The sequence below is a fragment of the Plectropomus leopardus genome, chromosome 18 (genome assembly GCF_026936395.1).
Source record: "Plectropomus leopardus strain MGB_pleo_1.0 chromosome 18, ASM2693639v1, whole genome shotgun sequence".
NCBI lineage: Eukaryota > Metazoa > Chordata > Actinopteri > Perciformes > Serranidae > Plectropomus > Plectropomus leopardus.
The window spans coordinates 22,539,406-22,565,278 of NC_142193.1; the positions used below are offsets into that span (position 1 = coordinate 22,539,406).

General features: G+C 39.7%; 1 long non-coding RNA gene across 1 annotated transcript in view; it reads right to left on the reverse strand.

Moving 5' to 3' along the window:
* Positions 1-25,873, reverse strand: part of LOC148186495 (uncharacterized) — a 162,179-nt gene that overhangs the window by 55,625 nt on the left and 80,681 nt on the right. The window contains exon 2 of the long non-coding RNA XR_015779607.1: positions 10,005-10,098. This is a non-coding gene — a long non-coding RNA (uncharacterized LOC148186495). The remainder of the gene's footprint in view (positions 1-10,004; positions 10,099-25,873) is intronic.

A 25,873-nucleotide genomic window follows, 5' to 3' on the forward strand; every position in this document is an offset into this window, starting at 1 on the left:
GAAAGAAACTGAGCCAACTTGCTCAAGTTTTCCTCATACTCTGCTAATTTCCTTTTTGGACACGATAAACCTTTTAAGGATAAAATCCTTTTTAAGGGAGAGCTGTATGCTGCCTTAGCTCTCAAAAAAGGCAAAAATTCACACCACAGAAGTGAACTCGAGGAATGCAAAAAGGAGAATAGGACACAGATGGACTGAGTAACACTCTCTTTTCCTCTTTATCACAGTTCTGCTTACTGTGAGGACATCTTTTACTCTTCACAGGCGGCAGATCTGAGTGGTGAGAGGAAAATAAGTGGGAATGTTCGGATAATTTTAGCAGCAATGAACAAATTTGTAATGCAAGTGTGTGCAAGAAAAATGCTGCCAATGTAATGCTGGAAAGTCATAAGCATTCATGTGAAAAATAATGTACACATTTGACATTTTGAGTGAAATGATGTTAATGGTTGTTAATCACCATAAAGAACATTTGCTTCTGCAACCTAGTTTACTTATTTTCTTTCCTGCGCACAGTCTGCAGTTATGTGCTGTGTTGACAAGGAAAACATGAGGGGGAGGCTGGTCACCGCTTCAGTAAATGCCATGACCAGGTCGCACTCCTCATTCAGTCCATATTAGCGGTAATTCTGCCTGTTTATTGGTGCTTAAGAAACCCAGCAGTGATCCAAAAAAAGCTTACACCTTTTGCCAGTGAGTAACTACTTGCCCTAAATAGCCAAGAGGAAATATAATGGTGTAAAGCAGGGATACTCAACTTGCTTTGGTTGGGGGCCACTTTTGCAAAATGACAGGACGCCAGCTGCCAGTAACAGCAACCCCATACATGTATTAAGGATTTTTGGAGTCTTCTGGGATTTTAGGACGTTTCTATGATTTTAGGACAATTCTCTGCTTTTAGGAGGTTTCTCGCACTTTCGAATATTTCTAGTTTTAGGGTGTTTCTAGGATTTTGAGGGAGTTTTTAGGACACTTCTATGACTTCAGGATGATTCTCTGATTTTAGGTGGATTCCTAGGATTTTAGGATGTTTCTAGGGTCTTAGGACATTAGGGGCTTAGCTAGGACCTCTGTAGGGGGGGTGCGGGGATCCTTCACCAGCACTTTTTTTGATAAACAAGCTCTATTTTGATTCTGTTTTATGCACTCTGGCACCTTATGTATACTGATAATATTAATTAAAGTAATTAATTTTATTCTTATTGTGAATTAGAAAATGGTTGGGGGCCACCTGGCACCCTATTGTGGGCCAGCTTTGGCTCTCAGTCAGTAGGTTGAGTATCACTGGTGAAAAGGAATATGGAAAAACAGCATCTACCAAAAATTTGAAACCTCCAGCTGCACAAAGCTAAGGTTAAGTTAGCAACAGCATTCTACGTCAGTGTGTCTTTATTTCCCAGAAATGCCGTTGTTAAAGAACACGGGCTGGAATTTATTCAATTGAGCAAAATGGTATCCGTAAAAGTTTCAGATTATGTGCAAGACATTTTACAGTTGACTGTTTCAGCAACTAACATTTGTCCTTCTCTCCCTGATGGACACTATCAGGTCGGTGTAACACCATTGGGACGTCACTGTTACTACATGCCCATTTTTCAACAGTCAGACATTTCTTTCATTTCCAAAATAATGTGGCTGAGGTCTAAATCATTCATCTAACAGTGAGGGAGGTGTTTGTGGAACAAGCAGCAACCTCCAAGGCTGAAAAATGAAGCCAATGCATAAGTGCCAAAAACTGCAGTTCCTTGAATGGCCACTTGAGGCTGGCTCCAATACAAAGTCAATCTCCATCAACCCTCATGGTAAAATAACTTTACACCAAAAATGAAAAAATACATGCAGAAACACATTTACAGCCTGGTACAAAAGACATTTTTGGTCTCTGTAGATAATTTCTCCACTTCTCCACAGCTCCAGCCATTCGTCCAACTAAAGTCACTTCTGGCTTCAAAAAAACCAAAATGATGATGGTCAAAATCAAACTCGAGGCTTCAAAACAGCAGTCCAAAAACCAGTGTGTGATGTCATGGTAACTAGGTCCATTATTTATACACTCTATGGCATAAAACCAGCTGTTTGCTGTAGCTGCATATTGCACTAAACTCAAGCCCGCCAACTTTAACAGCCCAATCAAATGCAAAGGATTTGTTTTAAACCCCTCTTGTAACAGTTCACTGATCAAATATTCAGTTTCACTAGGAAATGTGCCACAGTACTAAAGCAACAGACGCTTTAACTTCCGTTTTACTGGGACTTTAACAAACTAATAATTTACAATGTGATGCTGTAGCTGTGTGCTATATTCATAGAGCATATCTGATATCAGGGTTCAGCTCTCTGCTGATGCTGTCCCCTCCAATCTAAACACAGATCGTTCGCCGTCTCACTGACGCTGAGCACAGTGCAAACATTAGCAAAACTGATTAAAATATGACTGACTTTACTGGGTAAACATTTGTTAGATACCCGACTGAGAAAGCAGGTCCTTTTTTACTCTCCCTCAAACATGTTTGACTTATGAAATGGCTTGCCTGAAAACTCTAACATTACTGCAGGCCAGACCTGGAGATACTAAGTAAATTAAATAAGGTGTATCCTGTTATGCGAATACAAAAAAAAAAGGTGTGCCAGGACTGTGGTTCTCAACTGGTGCAGCCACAGGGTCAAGATTTCTACTTTGTCATTGGTTCTAGGTTCACAAATTAGATAAATTACCATATTAATTTTTATTTAAAACAAACATAAAAAACCATGGTGGCACAGAACACAAAAAAATAAAAACATGCAAGAATTAACAGAAACTGCATTTCAAAATAAAAGCTCTGTGCCAGAAATTCACTGTTCTTCAAATTTTTATTTATTTATTTATTTATTTAAACAAAGTAAAAACTTTAACAAGTCCCTTGCAGTCCTTTCAGAATGGACATGCAACCTACTTCTGGACCAAAACCCACCAGTTTGGAACCATTGTTCTAGGATATCAAAATAATAACAAAGAGGTAAATATAAAGGGGATATTAAGCTTTAGCTGAGTGTCTTCTTACATTATACTATACAAGTGAGTGTCTCTGACAGGGCTGAAGAAGAGCTTTTGTAAATCACAACAGGATTGGTTGAGTGTTTCCATTTCATTGTACATTTCAGCCCATGCAGATGTGACGACGGCAGCGGCTGGAGATGGAGCGTTGTTACAGGCTGAAGCTGATGTGTAATAGAACATAAAAATACTGCTCAGTGTACAGTCAGTCATGTTTAGATCTTTTTTTTTACAGCACATCATAACTCGCGCCCCTACACCTTGCACCCTGAGGTGTCAGCGCAGCGTGTGTTTTATGACAGACTCAGGGGGGAGACGGAAAGATTGGATGGACACGCCTAAACACCATGAAGGTCATCAGGCTGGCTTTGTGTCGTTGTGGAACTGGCATCAGACTCAAATCCATCTGTATATACTCCACTTCTACTACTCAACAAGACAATGGAGATTGAACGGAGCCTGAAACTTTAGTCAGTGTTGCGGCTCAGAAATAAAACAGAGTGTTTAGAAACTGACTGTGTTTGAGTGAGGAGCTCTTTTTTTTTCATCAGCTCTGTACTGTGGGATTTATGCCACCCCTGTCTAAAAGTGCCCTCGCCCTGTTCTTTATGGCACTAATATGAATCAGAGTCGGTGTGCAGAGAGCATAGGGAGTGTAATATACGTGTACTGGCTCACCTATAGCCGGCCAATCCCTCTGCCCTCACTGCAGGTTCCTATCAGAGTTTATGGGTGGGAAAAATGTACAGACTGAACATATTACGACTTTAGACCCGAATGATTTTATGTAAAATAGAATTCTAATTTAATCTAGACGTGTATAACTGCATAAATGAGAAACAATATTTAGGTAATATTGTTCTATGCTGAAGTTAAAGTTTAACATTTCTGTTAGCAGTGAACAAATACAGAATTTCCCGACCTTGAGCACTTTCTTTTACTATGGACAATTTTTAGATTGCAATTTTGAAAGCTTTTACAATATCAGTACAAGAATTATCACCTTGTCTGCCTCTGCTAACCTGTCTCGCTACACTTATGGTTTACTTCTCTGTAGGTGAATGAAAGCATGGATACACACGCACAGTTTTTTCTGATGTTTCCTCAGCCCTATCAGATGGCTATCCCTTTAACTGTTCATTTATTAGTTTTAGGTAACTATTTCAACAGATTATCTTGTCCCACTCCCAGCCCTCGGAATCAGATAGAGAGGCACCCTTTCATTTTTTTGATGCTTTGAGAAACTGCTGTAGCATTGCATTAAAGAGCAAGAAAGTCTGCAGGTAGGTGGAGAGGTGGATGGGTCAAACAAACCCTGGACTTTTACTCTGGAGGCTGCTGTCTGTGTCCTATCTGATACTAAAAGTCAATTGGTTATTATAATAACTGCTAGTTTGCTAGTCTTTGGGGCATACTACGCTAGTGATGTATGTCACATGATGTTTCGTAAGTTAAAAACATTATTTTAATCCAAACCATGATGTAATCTAAAAATAATCACATACTTTTGTTGCCTTAACCTGAGGAACTAACACAAAAAACAAAGACACATTTTTTTTTTAGGTTTACTTCCTTAGGTTCTAAGTTTATTTTGAAAAGAGACTTTATATTAAATGTACATTTAATAACCAGAAACTGTACATTTCCTGTAAAAACTTTGGTTTATTTTGAAAAGATACATGGAGTCCCAAGCGCCTTAAGCACAATTTATCTTTTTACATTGAGATCATTGGGTTTATTTGACTTAGTTTACACATGGTGGGGACTATAAATAACCCTGATTTAGACTTAGTGAAATATTACAACAAAATGCCATTATCAGCTGAATTAAAGATTTGATTTTCGCTGTAACAGGAAGGTAACAATACTGCTGCTCAGCAGAAATGTTTTGATTTATTTGGACTGGGCTAGCATTACTTTTTTTGCAGTATTTTGGTGTTCCATTATTTATTGTGGTGTTATCAGCCTCAGTAAAACAATGCATGCTGTTTGTTTGGGGTTTGGGGAGCTGCTGTCAGTTCAGTGAATCAAAACAACACTGTGGTAACACCGTTGCCAAGTGATCTTTGGGAAATGCTGCCCAGAGCACCACAGCGATGACCACATATCACCACAGATGTCATAAAACTAAAGCGACCAAACCAATAAAACAAAACAGAGATAACACATTCACACTCTAAAGAGCTTGACTTTGCTATTCTATTTTTAAAGCAAACTTCACAGATGTTTCTGGCTCTTAGGCACTACTTTTCTCCATGTAAGGCAATTGAACATTCATAGACCACATAATCCAGTTGAAATTAATACTCTTTGCCATGCAAGAGAGCCGGCAATAATAATAAATGAAATTGTCAAAGTTGTGCCATTGACATTTGAGTTGTGTTGAATTGTTAATGACATGAATACATGCATTGAGTATAAAGAAAACAATTAATCTTTAAAGTTACTAATAGCCGCTGGCAGTAGCCTTTGAGCAGCATGGTGAATTAAATTATCATTGTTTTAGTCAATAATATCTAATAGTGTATGATATGCATTACTTTTTTGGCGGTTTCTTTTTTAATGATGCATCATGTATTTGACAGAAAAACCCAACAAAGCCAGCCTGCATCCACAGTGTGTGCAGGAAACAAAAGCTTGCTTAGCTATGTTTCTGTAGTCCAGCCTATAAGATGAGCTCGACCTCTGCCTGCACTGCAACTTTACCTCAGAATGGAGGGCTATTCATAAAGTCCATCTAGCATTTATCATGTGATCAGTTAATGTATGTAGACTTGCAACCATAGGAACAGTGGTTACATAACCTTCCAAATGAGCCACAATCATACGCGTGCACATAAGTAAGGCACTCTGCTAAATAGCAATACAACCCTGGTTACACCATTGCACAGTCAAGTCTGGCTTTGCAAAACTAAAGATAGAAAACTTCCCCCAAAAAAGTTAAGACCGAAGAGGCAGGAGGCAAAAGAAGTCCCTTTTGCCTTTAAAAATTGTTTGAGCATCTTAAAGTGAAGGACTCAAAATGCTGCAATAAGTCCTGCACTGGTTGTGGGTTCTATGCCAATTTGCAGCAGGAAGCTTTGGGAATACTGAGGAGACTGTACCATACAGATTTGTGATACTTTGATAGAAAAATATGAGCCCTGACTGAATTATAGCCAGTGCGTGTGTCCTCAGTGGTTAGCTCTTGTTTTAGTTTAAATGGCCTGACCTGGTCTCTATCCTCTGCACTCAATTAGAGTGTTATTCTACCACTGAGGCTTGCATAGGTGAAGCCAAACAGGCTGCTCTAAATGAATTCATTATGCAAAAACAAAGTTTGAAAGGCTCTTTTTCTCCACGGATCTTGTTATCTTTTGATCACCACACAAACGTGGCAAATTGAACCTCTGACAGGCCATTCAGAGATGTGAATTGTAAATCCCTTGATGTGTGGCCTGTGTATGCATTTACACCTTACCTCATTTACATTTCTATGGCTGCTGGGGAATATGAAAGTGAGGGGCAAGAAACCAGTGTAGCACAGTGTTCCTGTTCAGATCACTTGAGCTGCACATATTAATTGAGACATTAAAGTGCCAGGTTGTGTCTCTGACATCAGAGACGAGCAATCCTCATCCCGCTCGGTGCTGACACGCAGACACACACACACGGTCTGTGTTGACATCCACTGAATGATTATAGTAAACAATTGTCGGTGCATGTTGTGCCCTTCAAAGCATCGTTAGTTCAGCCTCGTGTACTACACCACCCATTACCCATCAACAAAGCAAACATCAATTATGCACAATATGTTTGACAACATCACAAAAACACACATTGATCGCATGTCTTGAATATGACTGAATATATGATTTTCAATCACAGCAATGCACATCACACATCAACGCGCTCACTTCATTAAGCAGCCCGGCACAAACATGCAGGGCAAGACCTCGACATATTAAAATGAAAAGCCACTTTCGTAGATTGAATCTTAAAAAAATGACAGATGGCATTCAGATAAGAAAGGTGCTTTAATGTGAATCAATAAAAAAAAAAACCCACGGGCAATCAATATGTTGGTGGACTGTGACTGCACACTTCAACATGTGCTTTTGACATTTCTCATGTATGCAGGGGATAGGACGTCTCTAACCATAATGATTAAATGTCTTCAGGTCAGTCACATTTGGACATAACGAGCCATCCTTTTAAGCATTTGAAACCTGGAGCGACACCACGTTTCCTGTGCTGCTTTCAAATGGCTTTCCCAAGTATTTCAACCTTTGAACCCTAAAATTGCTCACTGAAATCAAGCCAATTTGCTCAGGTTTTAAAGGGTTAAACTGGACATCTTGTGATTATTTTCTCACTTCCTCAGCCAAAACAGGAGTTAATAATTGCAGATTATTTTATCACGTGTGCTATCGTGCACCACTCAGGCTTTTTGTTAATCTAAAGCTGATAAAAGATACTTGGCTGCTTTCATTGCTGACCTGAATGTTTACTTTTCCTTCTCCTATTTTTCCAACCTCTTCATCCATCCATCTGTCCCCTCAGTGTTTCCTCAGCTTGAGAATAAGAGCAGATGGAAAGGGAACACACTGCCTGATGCCAGGTGGTCAAATGATAGAGGGAGAGAGGGGAAGAGAGATGGAGGAAGAAAGGGAGGGAGAGGAGAAGCCAAAGTTTACTCCTGCGGTCACGGCACAGCGGTGCAGTCTGCCTCGACCTGTGATAAGACGGCGGTGACCCTTCCCCGAGCTGCCCTGGAAAGTGATGTGGATTTTTCCAGATCTTTGACCTTGCTTTGCAGCGACTGGCTGAGAAGTCACCTGATGTTTTCCCACGCTTGTCCTCTTTTCCTCATTACACTCTTAAATTTTATTCTTTCCTAATCTTAAAGATCTGCCATTAAAAGAAAGGGCAGCTGTTTCTCATAGCGAGGGCTCAACTGATTTAAGAGTTACTTTTACAACACTCTCTCTTGTCTCATCTAATAAAGCGACAGCGTGCGCCACGATGAATAAAACATGAGCGGGATGTCATAGCTAATTCTGACTGCTGGCTTTATCTCCCTGTCGCCCAAAGATCAAATGCTTTGCTCTGCATTACTTTGCTCAATGCAATTGGGTTAGTTTTACATTAAACATGAACACACATGCAATATTTGTTGAAACCGACTCCTGTTTGCAACCTAATATCGTTCTTGCACAAGATCTTGTCCAGGTTACAGAGGTTGCTTTGGTCTTATAATAATTTAAAGTGCACACTTTGTGCTTGTGAAAAAAGACGTCTACCTGGGGAGTTTATTTACCCTGTTCTCGTGCAGGGAGGTGAGGAAGGTCGGTGGATAACTCGGTTCTCGAGGCTGCCAATTACAAGCAATCTGGTGATGCAGCCCCTCCCACTTTTGCACTGTCAACCTTCGCTTCAGGACATTGGCAGCCTCTTCCTATGTGTGCCTGTGTGTGTGTGTGTCTATGTTTGTTTAGGGGGAAGACCATGCCAGTGCCAGAGCCATGCCAAGTGATGCAGTGCCCTTTGGAAGCAGGCCCATTAAGAGGGAGACAGAACATTTACCAGCAGGAAGCAACTTCTACTTACTGGTACATGGACTTGTTTAGCCAGCTGGGGCCTCTTGCTGTTATTTAACTAATGGTAAATGGGGATTTATCTGTAATAAAATTGATATTTCTTTGCAAACATGACCAAATCTGACATTAGGTTTGGCATTTGTTTACCTGTAAAGAACAAAATGTCTTTATTGTACGATTCTGCAACCTACAGGTATGTAACATTTGCACATTTCACATGTATCATATTAATGTTACCTGCAAATGAGCTGAAACCAAAGTGAGACAGCAAATGACAAAGTCAGATGTTTTTTTTAGCGAGACTTCAGGGTATTTCCATCAGTAGCTGTAGATAGAATTATTTTTTTTTTTTTTAGCGAGCCATAGGGACATTTCCAGAGGTGATTATGGCACCAAAGCCAGATGTTTTTAGTGTTACATTGGCGGTATTTACAGCCATGAGTGCAACTTCAAAACTTGTTTTTTAGCAAGACATTGGGCATTTCCAGCGGTGGTTGTGCTGATAACCTGGGTGATTTTTAGCTAGAACTTAATGCATTTCCAGACATGTTTTTGGCCCCCAAACCAGGTGTTTTTTTAGCAATACATCAAACATTTCCAGCGGTGGTTGTGTTGATAACCTGGGTGATATTTAGCTAGAACTTAATGCATTTCCATACATGATTGTGGCCCCAAAACCAGGTATTTTTTAGCAATACATCAAACATTTCCAGCTGTGGTTGTGCTGATAACCTGGATGATTTTTAGCTAGAACTTAATGCATTTCCAGACATGATTGTGGCCCCAAAACCAGGTATACACTGTATGATTTCTAGCAAGACAGTGGGGCATTTCTGGACATGACTGTGGCACCAAAACTGTTATTTTTAGCCAGACGTTAGCATCATCTCCCACTATAATGGCGGTTCTGAAACTGGTTGTTTTTCAGTGAGACACTGGAGATTTCCAGCAGTGATTGTGGTAACAAATGTAGTATTTAATAGTTTCAATCAAAACATAATATTTTAGATATATCTTTTCCTAACCCTAACCAGGTGTTTTTGTGCCTGAATATAACTATTTTACAGCATTGTTAAAGCATTAATAAACAACGTGCACATGCCACTTTGCAAAATATGTCTGAGATCTGTTTTTTGTTTTTTTTAATTCTTTGTTCATTCATTTAATTCATTTGTTCCAAACAGCTTCTCCTGTGTGCTCAGCAGATCAGGCTTCTGTCCTAGCATGTTATTTCAAATGTTTGATTTTCATATTTAGTATTTGCAGAGCTGTTGCACTGTTACAGCTCATGAAATGTGTGCACAACAGCGTTGTTTTTTTAAGACTTTGACAATGTGTTAATACATGAGAAAAATACATCTACAGCTGTATCAGAATTAAAAACATACCTGCTGAAGATGAAGATGGAAGGTGTTGTTTTGAGGAAGACTGGGTAGCTTGTGGGGCCTGTTCCTGTTTCAGCCTCCTGATACAAAAATCTCCCTGAGGACGAATAAAGATAGCACTGTCACTTTTCATTCGGGCTTTCTTTTGCTTTTAGGCATGAAGTTAAAAGTCACATTCTGTGCCAACCTGAACAAGCATGTTTTAAGCATAGTCAGTACACAACAATGCAACAGAACTGTCTGCACCCTGGAGGGAAACACCAGCAGAAAAATAAATGAGAAAAAGAAAAAAAAAAAGATATCCAACTAATAAAGCATTTGTCCCCAAAATGATCTGAACACATTTCTAATTGTGGGAAGAGGGTTATGTGGAAGGGCAAATATGAGCTGCATCCATTTACTGTGTGATGTAACATGATTATCAGTTCTTTGAATCAACACTGCCCTGATTTTGAGAGATTAGAATTCAGAAAAACATCCGCATTCAGGCCCTGTTCTCGCCTGTGATACAAAGAGATTGCCTGGATAGTCATGCCAACTAATTAGAGATAGAGAACGAGGGATTAGGATGAAAGAAAGAGTATCTGAGGTGAGATGGATGGTTGTATATCGTGATGGAGGTGGCAGATGGCGTAAACTGAGAAGAGGACACAACCAGCACGTACAAGATTTATGACAGGAACATCTCTTTCACAGAAATGAGCCTCTCCGTAACAGGGCCGTAATCGCCGATTTAACGTCATGTTAAAATGCTGAGCTAAAAGTAGAAATAAACATATTTACATCACAGGACAAAGAACGGTTTTGGTCTCTATAGCTAATTTCAACATTCATGACAACTGCATGGGGGTTGAATTTTACATTTTACATTTTATTAAGGCTAAAAGTTACAGTTATGAAGGGCCTGACCAGTGGGTGCCATCTGTTAACAAGTTGCTACCAGGCCAACAACGATGGTTAGTTAACAAGACCAAATTTACCAAGTACAGGTGTTGCCCTAGCGGTCATTATGTCAGTGCCTCCTCAGTTTACTAAACTGTAACTTTTTGGTCATCTAAAAAAGGCTCTACAGCCATTGCTTGTATTAATGGATCCTATAAGGAGTTAGACATTCTGTTTTTCCTGTAAGTACAATTTGTTTTTATGGTTTAAGCCAGTTTTTCTAATAGCATTATCCTTCAGTGTCTCTTTAAAAATGGTGAGCTAAAACACAGTGTGACATGTGGTTAGTGTTTTAAAATACCATATGTGGACTTTGTTGTACTTTTACTAAGTCAGTTGCTCTCAGTATCAAATTTAGCTGCGGATGGTATTACATTGGAGTTAGCTGTAAGCCTGGTGCGTCTCATAAAGACATTATAAAGGGTCCCTTTGGTGTCAATATCAAACCCAGAGAGGTGTGACAAAGCTTCATGGGAATGTTTACGGTATGACTCAAACTCTGGTCAAACAGTAAAGCTCAAATATTGATATCACAAAAATACAAATGCTGCACTGCATACCGAATATATGTGGTATAGATTTGTGTTAATGAACGGTTTGTATCTTTACAAACAGTTTGATTGGTGCCAAATTTATGCAAATTCTAAGAGCATAAAGATATATGAAATCTACACTTCGGGGGACAACATGATGCTTTCTGAATATTTTGTGTTTCGTGATTACGGCCCAGCTCAGAAAGCCCAGTACATACAGCAGAAGTAGTCGCAGTTTGAGGGAGGATTACATTATGCAATCTCACACCTGGGTGCACCCCTGGTCCAAAAGTCTTGTACTGCTGATGGAGAACATCAGAGCAGCAGAGTAGGCAGGGAGCAGATAGCCTGAATCACTGCCCACATCTCAGATTTTGTCGCGTAATACACATTCTGAGCTGTCAAACACTGGTGTAATAATACCATTAATAACGCCTGCATTTCGGATAGCTGTGCCAGTGCCAGGGCCCTTTTGTACATGCTGGGTCATGGCAGAGCACACTGGCACCAAAATGGAAAAGAGCCCTCACTGACATAAGTAGTTACACCTGTGCTTTTCCCAACAATGTCTGCAATGAAATGTATTATTTAAAGGTCTGGTGTTGCTCTCATGAGCGCATGTTTCCTCTCTGTTTATTAATATATCAAAGTGGCATAAACACATGACCGTGTCCCTCCAGCAAGCATAGTAATGTTTGCCTGACACTCATTACTCTCCAGAGATCAAAAATGCAGTAGAGTTATTTCTGAGGTAACGACACCCGGCTATGCTCTACGTAAATAAGGAACATCCTAAATGTGTCATTGTAATTCATGTATGTATTTTTAATGGGTTTTTATTTTTGGTGGAAAGGTACTAAATTTACCGTACTGGACTTAGTCTGAGGTACTTGAATTTATCTGACAGCTTTAGTTTCTGGATTCTTTTTAGATTAAGATTTTACATGCAAAATAAATGACTAGCTCATAAAACTTGATGCAGTTATTTACTATTAAACTAAACAGTAATGCAGATAGATAGATAGATAGACAGATAGCTACTGTATAAAGATGTTTTTCTGCATAATAAGTACTCATTTTGTGTAGTAAGTACATTTGGCTGGCAAGACTTCGCACATTAATGTGAGTAATATTTTGAATGCAGAGCGTTTACTTGAAATTGAGTATTTTTAGATTGTATAGATATAGATATTATATATGGGTTATAGGCAAATTTTTGGCTCATGATTACTTGGGTTACACAAATTGTGGTGCTTTACTTTTGTAGGTATGAACAGTGCATGAAACAGGTTGTTTCATTACCTTTAAATGAGCCATTTCAGTCATACATACAGAGCTGATCGTCTTCCTCTGAGTCCAACATGCTGTTTTTTTACAGTCGCCTAAAACGGACAGATCAAACACTGGCTTTAATTAGATGGATTCACCTTTTCATGTTGGCTGCTGTATAAGTTTCACTTCTTCAACCTTGCTGCTAGACGCCACTAAATCCAACACACTGGTCCTTTAAGTAAATAATCTGAATATTTCCTCGCCACTGTATTTAATATACACATACATGTAATACATTACATATATATTTCACTCTTCAAATTTGAGATCACTGTCTCCTTTGGCATAAGTTTTTGACTCCTCAACTTTGCAGCTACTCTGTCATCTCTGTACCAGCTGAGTTTACCCCAGCAGCTGAGGATGAGCCCAGTTTGGTTTATGGCAGCTGGTACATTTCTCACACTGGATTCGCCTCCTTCAGTTAATCACCAAAAATGAGAAGGGAAGTAATAAAATGTATTCTCCACACAACACCAATGTCAGATTTTCACTGTCATTTGAGCCTTGTGTGTCACTACATCATTTATCATCATTATTCAGATTTCGTCAATCTGATTAATCTTGATTCCATAGCAGGCTGGGGAGAAGAGATGATGTAGAGAGTCAAAATTAACCAACCACACTTCCTCCTCTCTCTATGGAGCCCCTGAGGGAGCAAAAGGAAAAACAAACATACTGGAAGATATCTAAGAGGCCATGGGTGATTAACTCCCCTAACAACAGCATGTCCCTCACTGTCAAACGCCTGTTATTGTGAGGGGGGTCACGTTGTCGGTCCAGCTGCTACACTGATGGTACATACAAATGTTTGTCCTCAGAGGAGGAACTAGTAAAGGTTTTGCCAACTTTCACAGAGACGGAGAGAGCAGAGAGCGGCGGAGGGGGAATTAACTGTTTACTCACACAAAGAACAAAGAAAAGTTTGAAACCTTTATGTCGGAGAGAAATGTAGATGTAGTTGTATACAGAAGTTGGATCACATTACTCAACTACGTGTTCTCTAATGTTAGCCGCTGACGGATCACAAATACCTGGCTTCACACAGAGCAGTTGTTAGGGTTTGTGACAGACGGCTGAGCTCAGAGAAGACACAAGTGTTCCAAGAGGTGGGGACACGCAGACTGCATCAGCCAATCACAGCGAGGGGTGGAGATGCGCTTCTACCCAGCAACAGACCTACAGGACTCAGGTGGGCTGACACAACAGCCTTAGGCCTGAGAGGAACTCAGTTTGGCCCTGTCTCACCACGTAGGTCATTGTACATGTTGAATAAAGCGACGTTAAGCCCGAGGAGGAAAAACACTCTCTCTGAATCCATGAAAAATGCTTTGAAGCTTCGGCTGGAGCACGAAAGCAGTCGCTGAATTTAGGCTTCAACAGTTTCAATCAAGCTGATATGTGTTTTGTGTTAGCTTTGTTGACACAGCAGAGAGGGGAAAGGAGGAGAAAATGAGGCAGCAAAAGTACATATTGCAGTACATCAGGGACGGTTATTGAAAATGTCAGGAAGGAAAGAGAGAGGGGGAGAGAGGTTGTGTTTGCACAAGCAGTTTTTCTGTCCAGGAGGCCCTACAGTGCATTTTTAGGAACTTGGCAGATAGACTGGCAGAGTGAGTGAAACATTAACACTCCTCAACCTTTGTTACTGCCAGAGGAACTACAGCTGGAATCAAGACAAGGGGAGCTCTCCCAGTATGTGTTTTTGACTACAAGTAAAATGTGGGCATATGTGTGTCCCTGGATGCTCATGTATGCACAGACAAATGTGCTGAAATGTAGAAATACCCATCTTACTTTTTCATTAATATGGCAACCACATCTAAATCTTATGTCATGTCTCATATGTCAGTAAAATCATGTAAATCTTTGAAAACTGTTTTTTTCTATTCTTTTCAATTATTTATATTTGTGTTTGTCCGTTTTTCAGTGTTTATTTTGCCTCTTATACCTGACTGTTATAATAATAATAATTATTATTATTATTATTTATTTTATTTTGTTTCTTTAATTTCTCATACCACGGGGTAGAGAGTGGTTTTGGAGGGTAGGGCTTTAGAGGGTAGAGGAAAGGAGGCATAATTGTTATATTGTCTATTTCAGTAAAATCTCATAAAAGAAATAGCCATCTTCCTATTTGCTTTCACCACCAGTTCGCCCCGTCTTCCTTCACATCTCTTATCAAAAGTCAAAGCAAGCCAAAGCACCCTTTGGTATAATCTTGCCACTGCTTCAGGGTTTCAATTATAACTCTGAACTTCTCCACAGCGTGCACTTTTTTTTTCAGAGAGATACTCTCACATTAAAAGGGCTTTTAATGCATGCAGAACACTTTGTCCTTGAAAATACGGCTCGTATGTTGTGCACGCCAGCATATTAACTCCTGGACCATTTGTTTTTGGTGTTGACACCTCTCTTAATGCTGAAACTGTAAATCACTGAGCAAGGGTGACAGCGGTGACATTACCAATTCATGCAATAACAGAGATTGCTGAGCACACACTAAGAATATACAATCTACACATTATACATTTTGCAAATTCTGTTTTTTTTCTACCTTTTACACTATTGCATAATTCCAAGCAATGCAATCACACTTTATCAGCACCGAGTTTTTTTTAAGTGAGTATCATTATTCTAATCTGCACATTCACAGCAAGTTGTTAATCAGATTTGTTTTAATTCAGTTGCAAAGTTAATGCTTTACACTTTGCTGTCTCAGCACAAATGTCAGTACCCTCACACTGTAATTACTACATCTATCGATGATACTTAGGTACACTCTGCTGGAGCAACTACAAACAGGAATATAAGGATAGAAGTGAGTGTCATGAATGGTTCAAGGGACTTCAGTGAAGATCAAAAACTTTGGAGGGTGATGGACATGCCTGTGGTCCAGGAACAATTATTTCCAGTCATGCTAATTTTGAATTTCACAGTCTGATCCCATCAAGATACTTAGACTCAGCTCACTACGTTTTAAGGTTGCACACGTCTTTCTAATTTCCTAAAACAGATGTGGATGGCTTTCATTGAGACTGGAATTTGATGTAACGTGGACACAGTCATGGTCTGTCTCGCATAAGGAGTTTAGTTTAGGATTTATATAGATTTAACAGATGTAAGATATCTTTTCATTGATTTGGTTAGCATGCATGCTTTACACTTGTGCAAAACACTCATCAATGTCCTTGCTGCTGCACCACTAACTGCTTTTGCATGCTGCAATAGAGGCGGGTTCTGTTACACTTTCCCAACAAGTCTTCTGCATTGGACAACAAAATATATTGTTGGTCCGTATTGTCTAGAACAATGCGTTAAGGCATTTTCTAATCTGATGCCCCCATCAGCAGGATGACATCATTTAAAGAAAACATCTTTGTTAAGGCTAGGGGAGCTTTGTTGCCATAGTTACAATTCTAAAGTTTCTGGTGGTTAAGGAAAGGGAAATGATTATGTTAACTTACGGTTGGAATTGTGAAACAAACACTTTCTCCTGTGCAGATTTTGTCGCTCTGTAACAATGTCACCTTTTTTCCTCCTTAATTTCTCCTGTCATAATTCCTGCTGCCACTTCTGTCGCTTGAATGTAAAATTACATCAGCATGTTAATATTCCTATGACCCAAGATTTCTAAGCCCACTCAGTCCAGAAAGTGTCCCACAGGACCAAAAGCCCATTTCTGCAACTTGCAAAAACAAACACTCATTGCTACAAAATCCACTTTCCAAAAAAAACAAAAACAAAAAAAACCCACATACACTGCACATAGTTTCAGATTCCAGCGGGGGAATTTCTACTGAACCTTTGTGCCGTTTCTCAATATCTTTTGAGCCATCGATCTCGGATATTTTTACCAACCCTTTCCAGTATCTCCCAGCATTTAAACCACTGATCCTGGATGTTTTTACCAACCTTTCCAATATTTCTGTGTTTCAGCCACTGATCCTAAATGTTTCTAATGACCCTTTTGATTATTTCTCAATAGCGTTTGAGCCACCAATCCCGGGTGTTTTTACCCATACTTCAAGGTGTTTTTCAGTAGTTAAGTTTAGCTTAAGTTTAAGCCACTGTTTATCACCAACCCAATTATGTATTTTAGGTGGCTTTTGTGCCACCAAACTTGGGTATTTTACGCCAAAACATGATCTTTTCTTTACCATAACCAACTGCTTTTTGTGCCTAACTGTGTACATTCACCACAGCGTTGTTGAGAAAGTTTAAATACATCCCATACAAAAAAATGTACAAATGTAACATTCAAAGATGAACACTGTGAACAATAGTTCTAGAAACTGGGATGTATAACTGCAGGAGGCGGGTATTTTCAGAGAGAAAGGACTTTGAAACAATGGGTGTTTGATTTGGGATGATGGGCTGTTGGAGAAAAGGGCTTTCAGTCAAATTGGAAAATTTTCAGTCCAACAGGGCATCGGAATTTTAGGCAGTCCCTTCTGACATTGCATTTGAGCTATAGTGCATACTGCCTCTCAACATTACTACCTGCCAATCAAATATGGTGGTCAATACTAGTCGGACTACAAACAGGCCTTAAACAGAAACTAGAACGTTCCGATACCAAAATCTTATACGGCTGCCTACGAATTCTGCATGCAGATATCTGTTTATAGTGATTACCTGTCCAGTAGAGCTAATCATTGTCTGGCGACTGCCCATGTATTTTGAGTAGGCACATGACCCTCCTCAGGCCAACATCGGAGTTAACAGCGATATGAGCAGGGTAATTGGACATTCCAAATTGGGGGAAAATGTAGAGGAGAAATGCAGCCAGAGGAATCACATTATCGCCAACATTTTTAGACAGAGTGAAATGTGTTGCTGTAGCCTTTGATTATTCAGTCAAGTGTCAGGATACAAGTGTTACAGTACAAGAACTCATCAACCGAAAATGTAGGAGAGCAGAGCAGCTGCAGGCTGTGGTCTGAGTCAAAAAAAAAAAAAATCAGACAGACTGTGCATGAGAAAAAAGCAAAGATATCATACAGATTGTCGCCTCAGGGCTTCCAGTAGCAGCACAGTGCGTAGCCCAACATTAATGCAGTGAGTGGTGAGTCTTGTAAAGCTCCGTGCCTTAATTTATGGAAATAAGAACACTTGTGTCATCCAATTATTTATTTAGGAATGAAAAGTAAGTTTGGCTCTCTCGGATGTCGGCTAAATATAAACACAGCTCTGGAGTTCTAATCAGGCTGAGGATGGAAATTGAAGCTACATAACTTCAGTAATAAAAACAGGGCGCACCCTGTCTAAGGTGTTGCATGAATTCAAAGACTCTATTGTGTGAATGTGGAGGCCATCGGCTTTTTGCCTCCTTATCCAAACACAGCATACGCCTGAGCTTTAACTCTGTCCTCCACGCACAGAATATTTCAGTAGACAGGATGTGTGGCGGAGGGTCACTTCCTAAAATGCCTCGCAGCACAGATACAGAAGTGTCCTTGATTTGTGCCTGCATCAGTTCAGTTAAAAATGTGCTCCTAGAGGAGAACAGCATGGATAACTGGCATTAAGAATAAGGCAAACTGGGTGTTTTCTGATCTTCTGTGCTGTTTATAATAAATAAATGTGATTATCTGTCATTACTGACCTTGATAGATAGCAAGGGTAAGAAATTAGATTTCCAATGGGGTGCTTATGGGTGCTGGCTGATGTACAGCGGAGCCAAGACATGTCTGGGCATGCTCAGTAACTTACAGTGTGACCCGCAATGATGCCCTCTAGCATAAGTATACATAGGTGACATTTTAGGTTAGAATGAATGTTAGAGCTGCAGCATGTTTGAAGAAATAAATTAATCCAGTAATGACATCACATTTCATAATGTATTTTTATTCTACATATCTATTTGGTCTGAGACATCTGTTACTACTGCTAATAAAAGTGTTTGCTCAAGTCCTTTACTATGTTTGGCTGAGGTGCATTTGCTGCCATTGTAAAATACTCTATAAACACACAGCTGTGATTGCATTACAATTTCAGTATTACTGCGCCAGTTAGTCACCTATCATTCATAGTCATTGATCATCCACCAGGACAAGAACAATCAGAAGTATGCAGCGCTGTCATACAATGACTCCAGAGAACCACAAAAATGCAACGAAGGAAACAAAGAGAGCCCACTGCGTCATGCCGCTTCGTAGGAGAAATATGTGTCATTGCTGTCGCCCATTCCATCGACTTCTATCTCCTGCAAATTACATCAAAGCTCTATGGTAACTTTACAATGTAACTTTAGCTGCCTTTCATGCTTTTCTGTTGTTTGTTCTGTTGTTTCTGTTGCTCACTTTTCCCTCACCGTATTGTCAACTGCCAGTGGTATAATTTTTGTTACACTGTATCTTGGTTACTCAGCAAGTAACCAGGTTACAGTGTAACAAAATTTTAATGCAGACAACACAACAGTTTGTAGAGAGTAAGCATAATAGTTGCCAATGGTAGAAACATATATGGTTATAATCATCTGCAGCATGATGGCAACTTTTTTTGTTCTTTCTTCTATCAGGGAGGCAACCTCCAGGGCTGAAAAATGAAGCCAATGCTGCAGTGCCACAAACTGTATGCATGTCTGCAACTCCCTTTACCAAAGAGTAGCGTAAAAGTCAAAAAGACTCACTCCACAGCAAAATCTGGAAACCAAAACGTCTCCAGAAATACATGGCACAGAAAAGAAAGACTGCTCAACTTGAAGCAATCTCAGACGATTTATGGTGTCCTACAATCAAAGGCTTGGCCACTTTCAGGAATCTTTGCCACAGCGACAATGTTGGTTAGGTGATGTGACCATGGCATACTAGATTCAAAGAGTACTCAGGCATAGCTGTCGCTTTTTTTTTAGGTTTAATTATAACATTTTTGTCACCTAAAAAGTCTTGTTCAGCATTTGGCTTGATATTCAGTTTTACTGGTAAGTACATTTTGTTTTAGTGGGTTTTAAGTCTGTTTTTCACAAGCAAAAATTACCAATAACATTATCACTGTTAACCACAAACTGAAATGCACTGTGCTAACCAAACTAGCAGCTAGAGTTTGGGTTAGCTCCTCACTCCAGCCAAAGCATGGTCACTTCTGTCTCCAAAAACCCAAGATGATGACAGACAAAATGCCAAAGTCAAGGCTGCAAAATGGGAGTCCACAAACCAATCGGTGACGTCATGGCGACTATGTCCATTAATTTTATTCAGTGTATGGGTTTAATGGAGCTGACGCTTTCCTGCGCCTGTGTGTTGCTTGGCAACCCTTCAGCTAAATGTCCCTGAAGAACTACATTGCTTGGCAGGAGAATGACTGTTATAAATAAATTATGGCATTTTTGTCACTGTGTTTTTATTTTATGAAAGATTGCAGGTATGTGTAGTGACCATACTCTGTCATGCCTAACAACACCCCTTAAGCTGTTCTAAAATCACTGTAAACTACGGCCTCTCATGGCTTCTTGCTGAAATTCAGTGTGATAGGAACACTTGTCTGTGACATTGAAAAATACCGCATGCCAAGTTGATTTGAATAGGAGTTGTTTTTAAAATGCATTTGCCTCTAAGTAGAGGCATGAGCAGAATTTAACTGAAGAAAAAAAACACTGTTATTGAAGATGCTGAATGCCTGTGTTCATTACAGGGAAAGAAGAAAAGACTTTTGGCTACTTATGCAAGCACAACCTAATTTATGATTCAGTGTTTCTGCACTATGTCTCTGTGGTTTATGTAACCAGACGCGCTGATTAAATCTTCTTTTCAATGTGCAACAAATGGCAGCTTGTTATGAGGGCATGGCAGTCAAATGTAATGGGTGAGTTTTTCAGAATAGCATCTGAACCACAAAAAAACTGCAATTTTGCCACATTAGAGAGGCTGTGCTCATGAAAAATTAATAACTCCCTCAGTTTACATTTTGGTTATATGGTTTCTAGATGTTATTGCAATACTAAATTCTCAGTTTTTTCCTGCCTTGTTCCTTTTTCACCAAAAGAAGAAGTGCATTGCAGTGGCTGCTTGAGAAACACTGGCACGGCGGGGTCAGGATTGAGACCACTCCTCAGGTGCCTTGTTGGCACTTTAACAAAGCGAGAAAATGGCCTCCAATTGCAGTGTCCTGCCTGATGCCTCAAGTGCCCCGAGGTATTGATTATATGTTCAGAATTCCTGGAGGACAACAATGACTCAGCGTTTTCCTCAAATCCACTGGCCATGTCGAACCATCTCCCTTTCTGCTTGTGTGCTCATGACCGTGCTATCCTGTCAAAGAACCTTTATACAGCACATGGAGGAAATGGCACTGAAAAGCGAATAACTATAGGTGTTAATAGACAATGTTAAAATTTACAGCCTTGTCGATTGGCAGGTTGCCATTTTTCTTTCATACACTTGCTGTAGGTTATCTTAATTTGCTGTCGTGATGACGCAGGCCTTGTCACAGCACATTGTGCCGCAGCAGGGGATCATCATCACTCAGCGCAAAAGGCTGATGACACTGCTGCTGTTCGCTCAATGTGGGAACAAAGTAATTATAAGACACATTTTTTGGTGAAGGGGTGATATAAAAGTATAATAATGTCTGTAAGCGCTGCTGTGGAAGTCACGTTGAATATCTCGTTGCACATACACACACTCACGCAGGCGCACATGTACACATGGAGCAACGAAACACACTTGGGCAGCCAGCAGCAGCAGCAGCATCACACCACAGGATTTCTCATCCATTTTTAATAGGGTCGTTAGCGTGTCCTTGGAGACAAGGTGGACTGTGATGTAATAAGTGATCTGGCTGGGCTGAGGCGGTAAATGAAATAATCTCCGGGATGAATGACATTGTGAACCCATGATGCTACACCACAGGGCAGATTATTTGGACTCCGAAGTATCCCCCGCCCCCTTCAAGGACGCCATGGTGTTGGTATTGAACATCATCAAACATCGCTTTCATCAGCTCACACTTCTATCATTTGGCAAGAGCTACTGTGTGTGTGCGTACAAAGAGATGAATTGAGTTGGATCAAAGCAGCTGTTGGAAAGGTGTGTAGGTTGACATTTCACGGCCCTTTTAACAAAAGAACACTGGGGGGATGTTGTCCTTCGGAGACAGCACTGTAAAAGCTTTAAAATCGTTAAAATCATCAGCACCATGTAACATATTCACATGTAGATTTGCTCTTTTCATGAAAAACATGGTGACATTGAAAAAATGTGATAGAGAATGAGGATCTTTTTTTGCCCTTTTTCTGTGACTTGTTTCTCCTGTTGCTGAAAGAGTTAAGAGTGTCTTTTTTTTTTCAGACTGTTTCACATCTGTGACATTCAACTCAACCATTCAACTGCTGAACATGTAAGCACTATGAAAAATAGATTTCTTTGCTGTGACCCTCCAACATGAACCCTGTGGCTGTAACCGAGGTTACAGGCAGTCTCTTCCTTTCACAGAAAAAGAGAAGCATATCCTTCATTAGACTGCGGTGTATCTCTAAAAGCAAACAATCTTTGCTCTTGTCTGTTTGAAAAGTAGTTTTGTTTCATTTTTTTACAGTATGTATATAGACTATAACAATAGTCTGTCACTCAGAAAAGAACATTATTTGTGTACATTTATGTAAATCATAATAAAATTACCTTTAAATTGAGACGGAAATGAGATGTAGGATTTTTTACTTTTTATTTTTACTAAAATCTGACACTTCAATTACACATAGGATTATACTGTTTAGTGTTTGTTACAGAAACCTCTCTATGGAGCTTTACAGTCTTGTTCCAGTCACGTGACTGTAGTGTTGTTTGTAGGCTAACATTAGCTTTTTAATTTTGGCGTTTGCATTTCGGCTTCAAAAAAATAAAAGTGGTATTCAAGTCATGTCAAGTCATCAAGTCATGTTAATGTGAAGATTATCATGCAGAGCCGAACGTGCAAGTGTCATAAATGGTTGTTTACCACAACGCTTGTTTTATGCACCAATCCAAAATCCAATGGAAAAATCCCATGGACTTTTTGAAAAGGGAACCAAGAACAAGCTAATTTTCGCATCAGTTAACAGAAAAACGTCATCCGTGGAGCACACTATAAAATGGAAATTGTGTGTTCCAAAAAAACTGACCCCCGCATACAATTGACTTTTTGCTGTACCAGGCTGTAAACATGTTTAATACTGCTGTAAAGTTGGGCATTTTGACATGAGAGTCTATGGAAATTGTAGCCAGCCTCAAGTTTAAATTAAAGGAACTGCAGTTTTTGGCTCCTCTGCATCATTTTTCAGCCCCCGAGGTTGACGTCTGGTTTCCATCCACGAGTTTGTAATGCACTTTTTCAATTTGCAAACAAAAACAGTGAAAACATTTTGAGGCTGAGAAAAAGCTGGTGTACAGATAAAAGCAAAATGCAGCTTGCATTCTTTTCTTTTGGCAATGGTTTAATGGCATTCAACCAGAGATTTAGCAATAAAAATGAGTGCTACAATTGAATGGATACCTGACTGAGGTGCTGATGGTAGATCAGGGGTTGTTCATAATAACAGGCTTCTCTTTACTTTCACAATAATGCAACTGAAAATAGATTAAAACTAAGAACACATATACTTCTTGACTCTTTTTTCTGTCTTTACTTCTCCAAAGAAGTTAATTGATTTGTTTGAATTATTTCCTTTTTTTTTGTTAATTTGTCTGTTTGTTGACAGGATATTTTTTAAAAAAGAGGCGCAGAAGAGAGCAAAGAATAATTACCATGTCCAATTTTTAAGTGCCAATTAGGTGAGAATATCAATAAAATACATGCTTATAGAGAAGTCTAACACTAACACAGGGGCAAAACAACTCATTTACACTGTTTAGTTATTCTTGGTTCGTGTCAGTACCATACTGACCCACGCACGGCGTCAAATTTTAACCCAGTGATTTTAAGTGTGTACTGTGGCAGAGCCAGACAATCCCACTCACCAGGTAACCCAAAGGAAAGAATAAAGTGCCTGAGAGGACTGGAGTGTGAAAGGTTGGACTGTGGAGCAGAGGGATTGTGTGAGAATGAACCTCCCTCAGCAGCTCTGTGCGGCAGGGTTATGAGTCTGGGATGAGCAGCCAGTGGATGGAGTACAGGAGGGCCCACTCCATTCTGCACACATGAGGGTAACACTGGCTGCAGCATCCTGGATGAGCTGTGGGAGCTGAAGGCAATACTCCGGAGGGAGCGAAGGAATGAAAGAGCTGGAGCAAGGAGCTGGGCAGAATCACTGATGGAAAACAGCATGACTTAGTGAAGTCGAGTTCAAACTCGCAGGATTGGACTGTGTCTGAAAAAGGAACTGTGTCTTTTAGAAAAGCACCTACTTGAAGAATTTAAACTCAAAAATCTTTGTGTTTAATTCTTCCCTCCTCATTAGAGCAGATCATAATACAGGGGTTTGCCACACATTCAATTATTTGTGGCAGCTCGCCATAATTAAAACTGTTGCTATAGATTTCTAAATTTTGGAGCTGGAACATTCATTAGCAGCACTGTTGAAATATGTATACCGTTCAGTTATGCATTGCACCACATCAGTATTTAATTTGTGAAGTAGGTGTGCCAGAACAAAGACAGGAGGATGTTTCTGCCGCTCCGGTGGGGAGATGTGTGGGGCAACATATTGGATGGCATGGGTGCTAGCTGTTACAACTAAACAAACCCAAACACCACTGTCTTCGCAAACAGAGCAATATCTATATAGACTGATTAATCAGAGTATTCTGTTTACTCAAAATCAGCAGGATGAGATGCCTGGAAACAGGTGTTAACAGTTTGTAGTACTTGCTTTCTGTCATAACTTCTTTGTCTCGTCTCTTTGTGGTTTCTGCAATAGGGAAAATTAGGAATTAGGGTAGAATTTTCTATTTAAAATCACTAGGAATAAGCAGGCTAAATGACGTCGGTCCATCTGTACCTCCATCCTGTTTCAGTACTATGACAGCGCAGCACCAACGCTCAACCTTTAATTAGCCACAGGTGTGCGTAATCATTCCACCATCTAACAGCAAAAACGCCCACTTGCTTGTGGGGCTTACATGAATCTAACGCCAAAAATATGTAGACACCAAAAAAAACCCAAAAAAACATTAAACCACAGAACATCATATATTGTATTAATTATATTAACAGCACCAAATCAATAATCAGCACAGAAACAGCAGAGAATAAACAATTCACCGAGAGATGCTGCATCCTCTTCTGGCAGGATACAGCACAAATTAAGTCCTGCACCACACTGCGCTCCAGTGTGGTGCAGGAGCGTAGAATCTACTCTGGGTACAGATGGAGCTGTAGAAAATTGCATAGAAAAAGTGACACTTAACCATTCATTCTGCTGAGTCTAAAAGTTTGCATCCACTTCCAGCAGCTTCTTCTCTTATCAATTAATCTGATCTGATTGGCTCTGAACAGATCAACAGATCAATTATCCGTAATGTGAGTCACAAACTGCTGCTAGGAATGATACAAAGGGTGTAATTCAATTGCATCTCATGTTTGTGATGACTGTTCTGATCATTTATGTGGGATCAATCATACGTGGAAATTACAGAAAAAAGCGATCACCTGAACATGGTCAGCAATGCAATACTGATAAATCTGTAGACTCGTATCATAAACACATTTAAACCTATGGTTCAATGTACAACAATTGACGTTATTACTCTAAGTATTGGCTAAGGTGTAATAAAAGATTGAAATTCAATCTGCTTGCTCTAATATGATACTCATCAAAAGTGAGGGAAGGCTATTTCAGTAATAAATGTGTTACAGCATGCAAGATATAAGAGACGGTTCCACATAAACGAGGAAAGCATTTCTTTTTTTTAATTTTATTAAATCCTGGAAAAGCTGAGCTGGATGTACTACTCCAATTACATTTGAATAGCTGGGTTTTAATTCATTTTCCAAACTAATACTCTGAGTCTTTTACACTTTGCAAGTGGGTTTTTTACTGTTACAAAAACTGACATTTCACAGTCTCGTATTCATTAACATCCGATTCATAATAACCGTCTGTACAGCAGCTCATCTGACACAGTATTATTAGTAAGGAAATTCAAGTTTCTT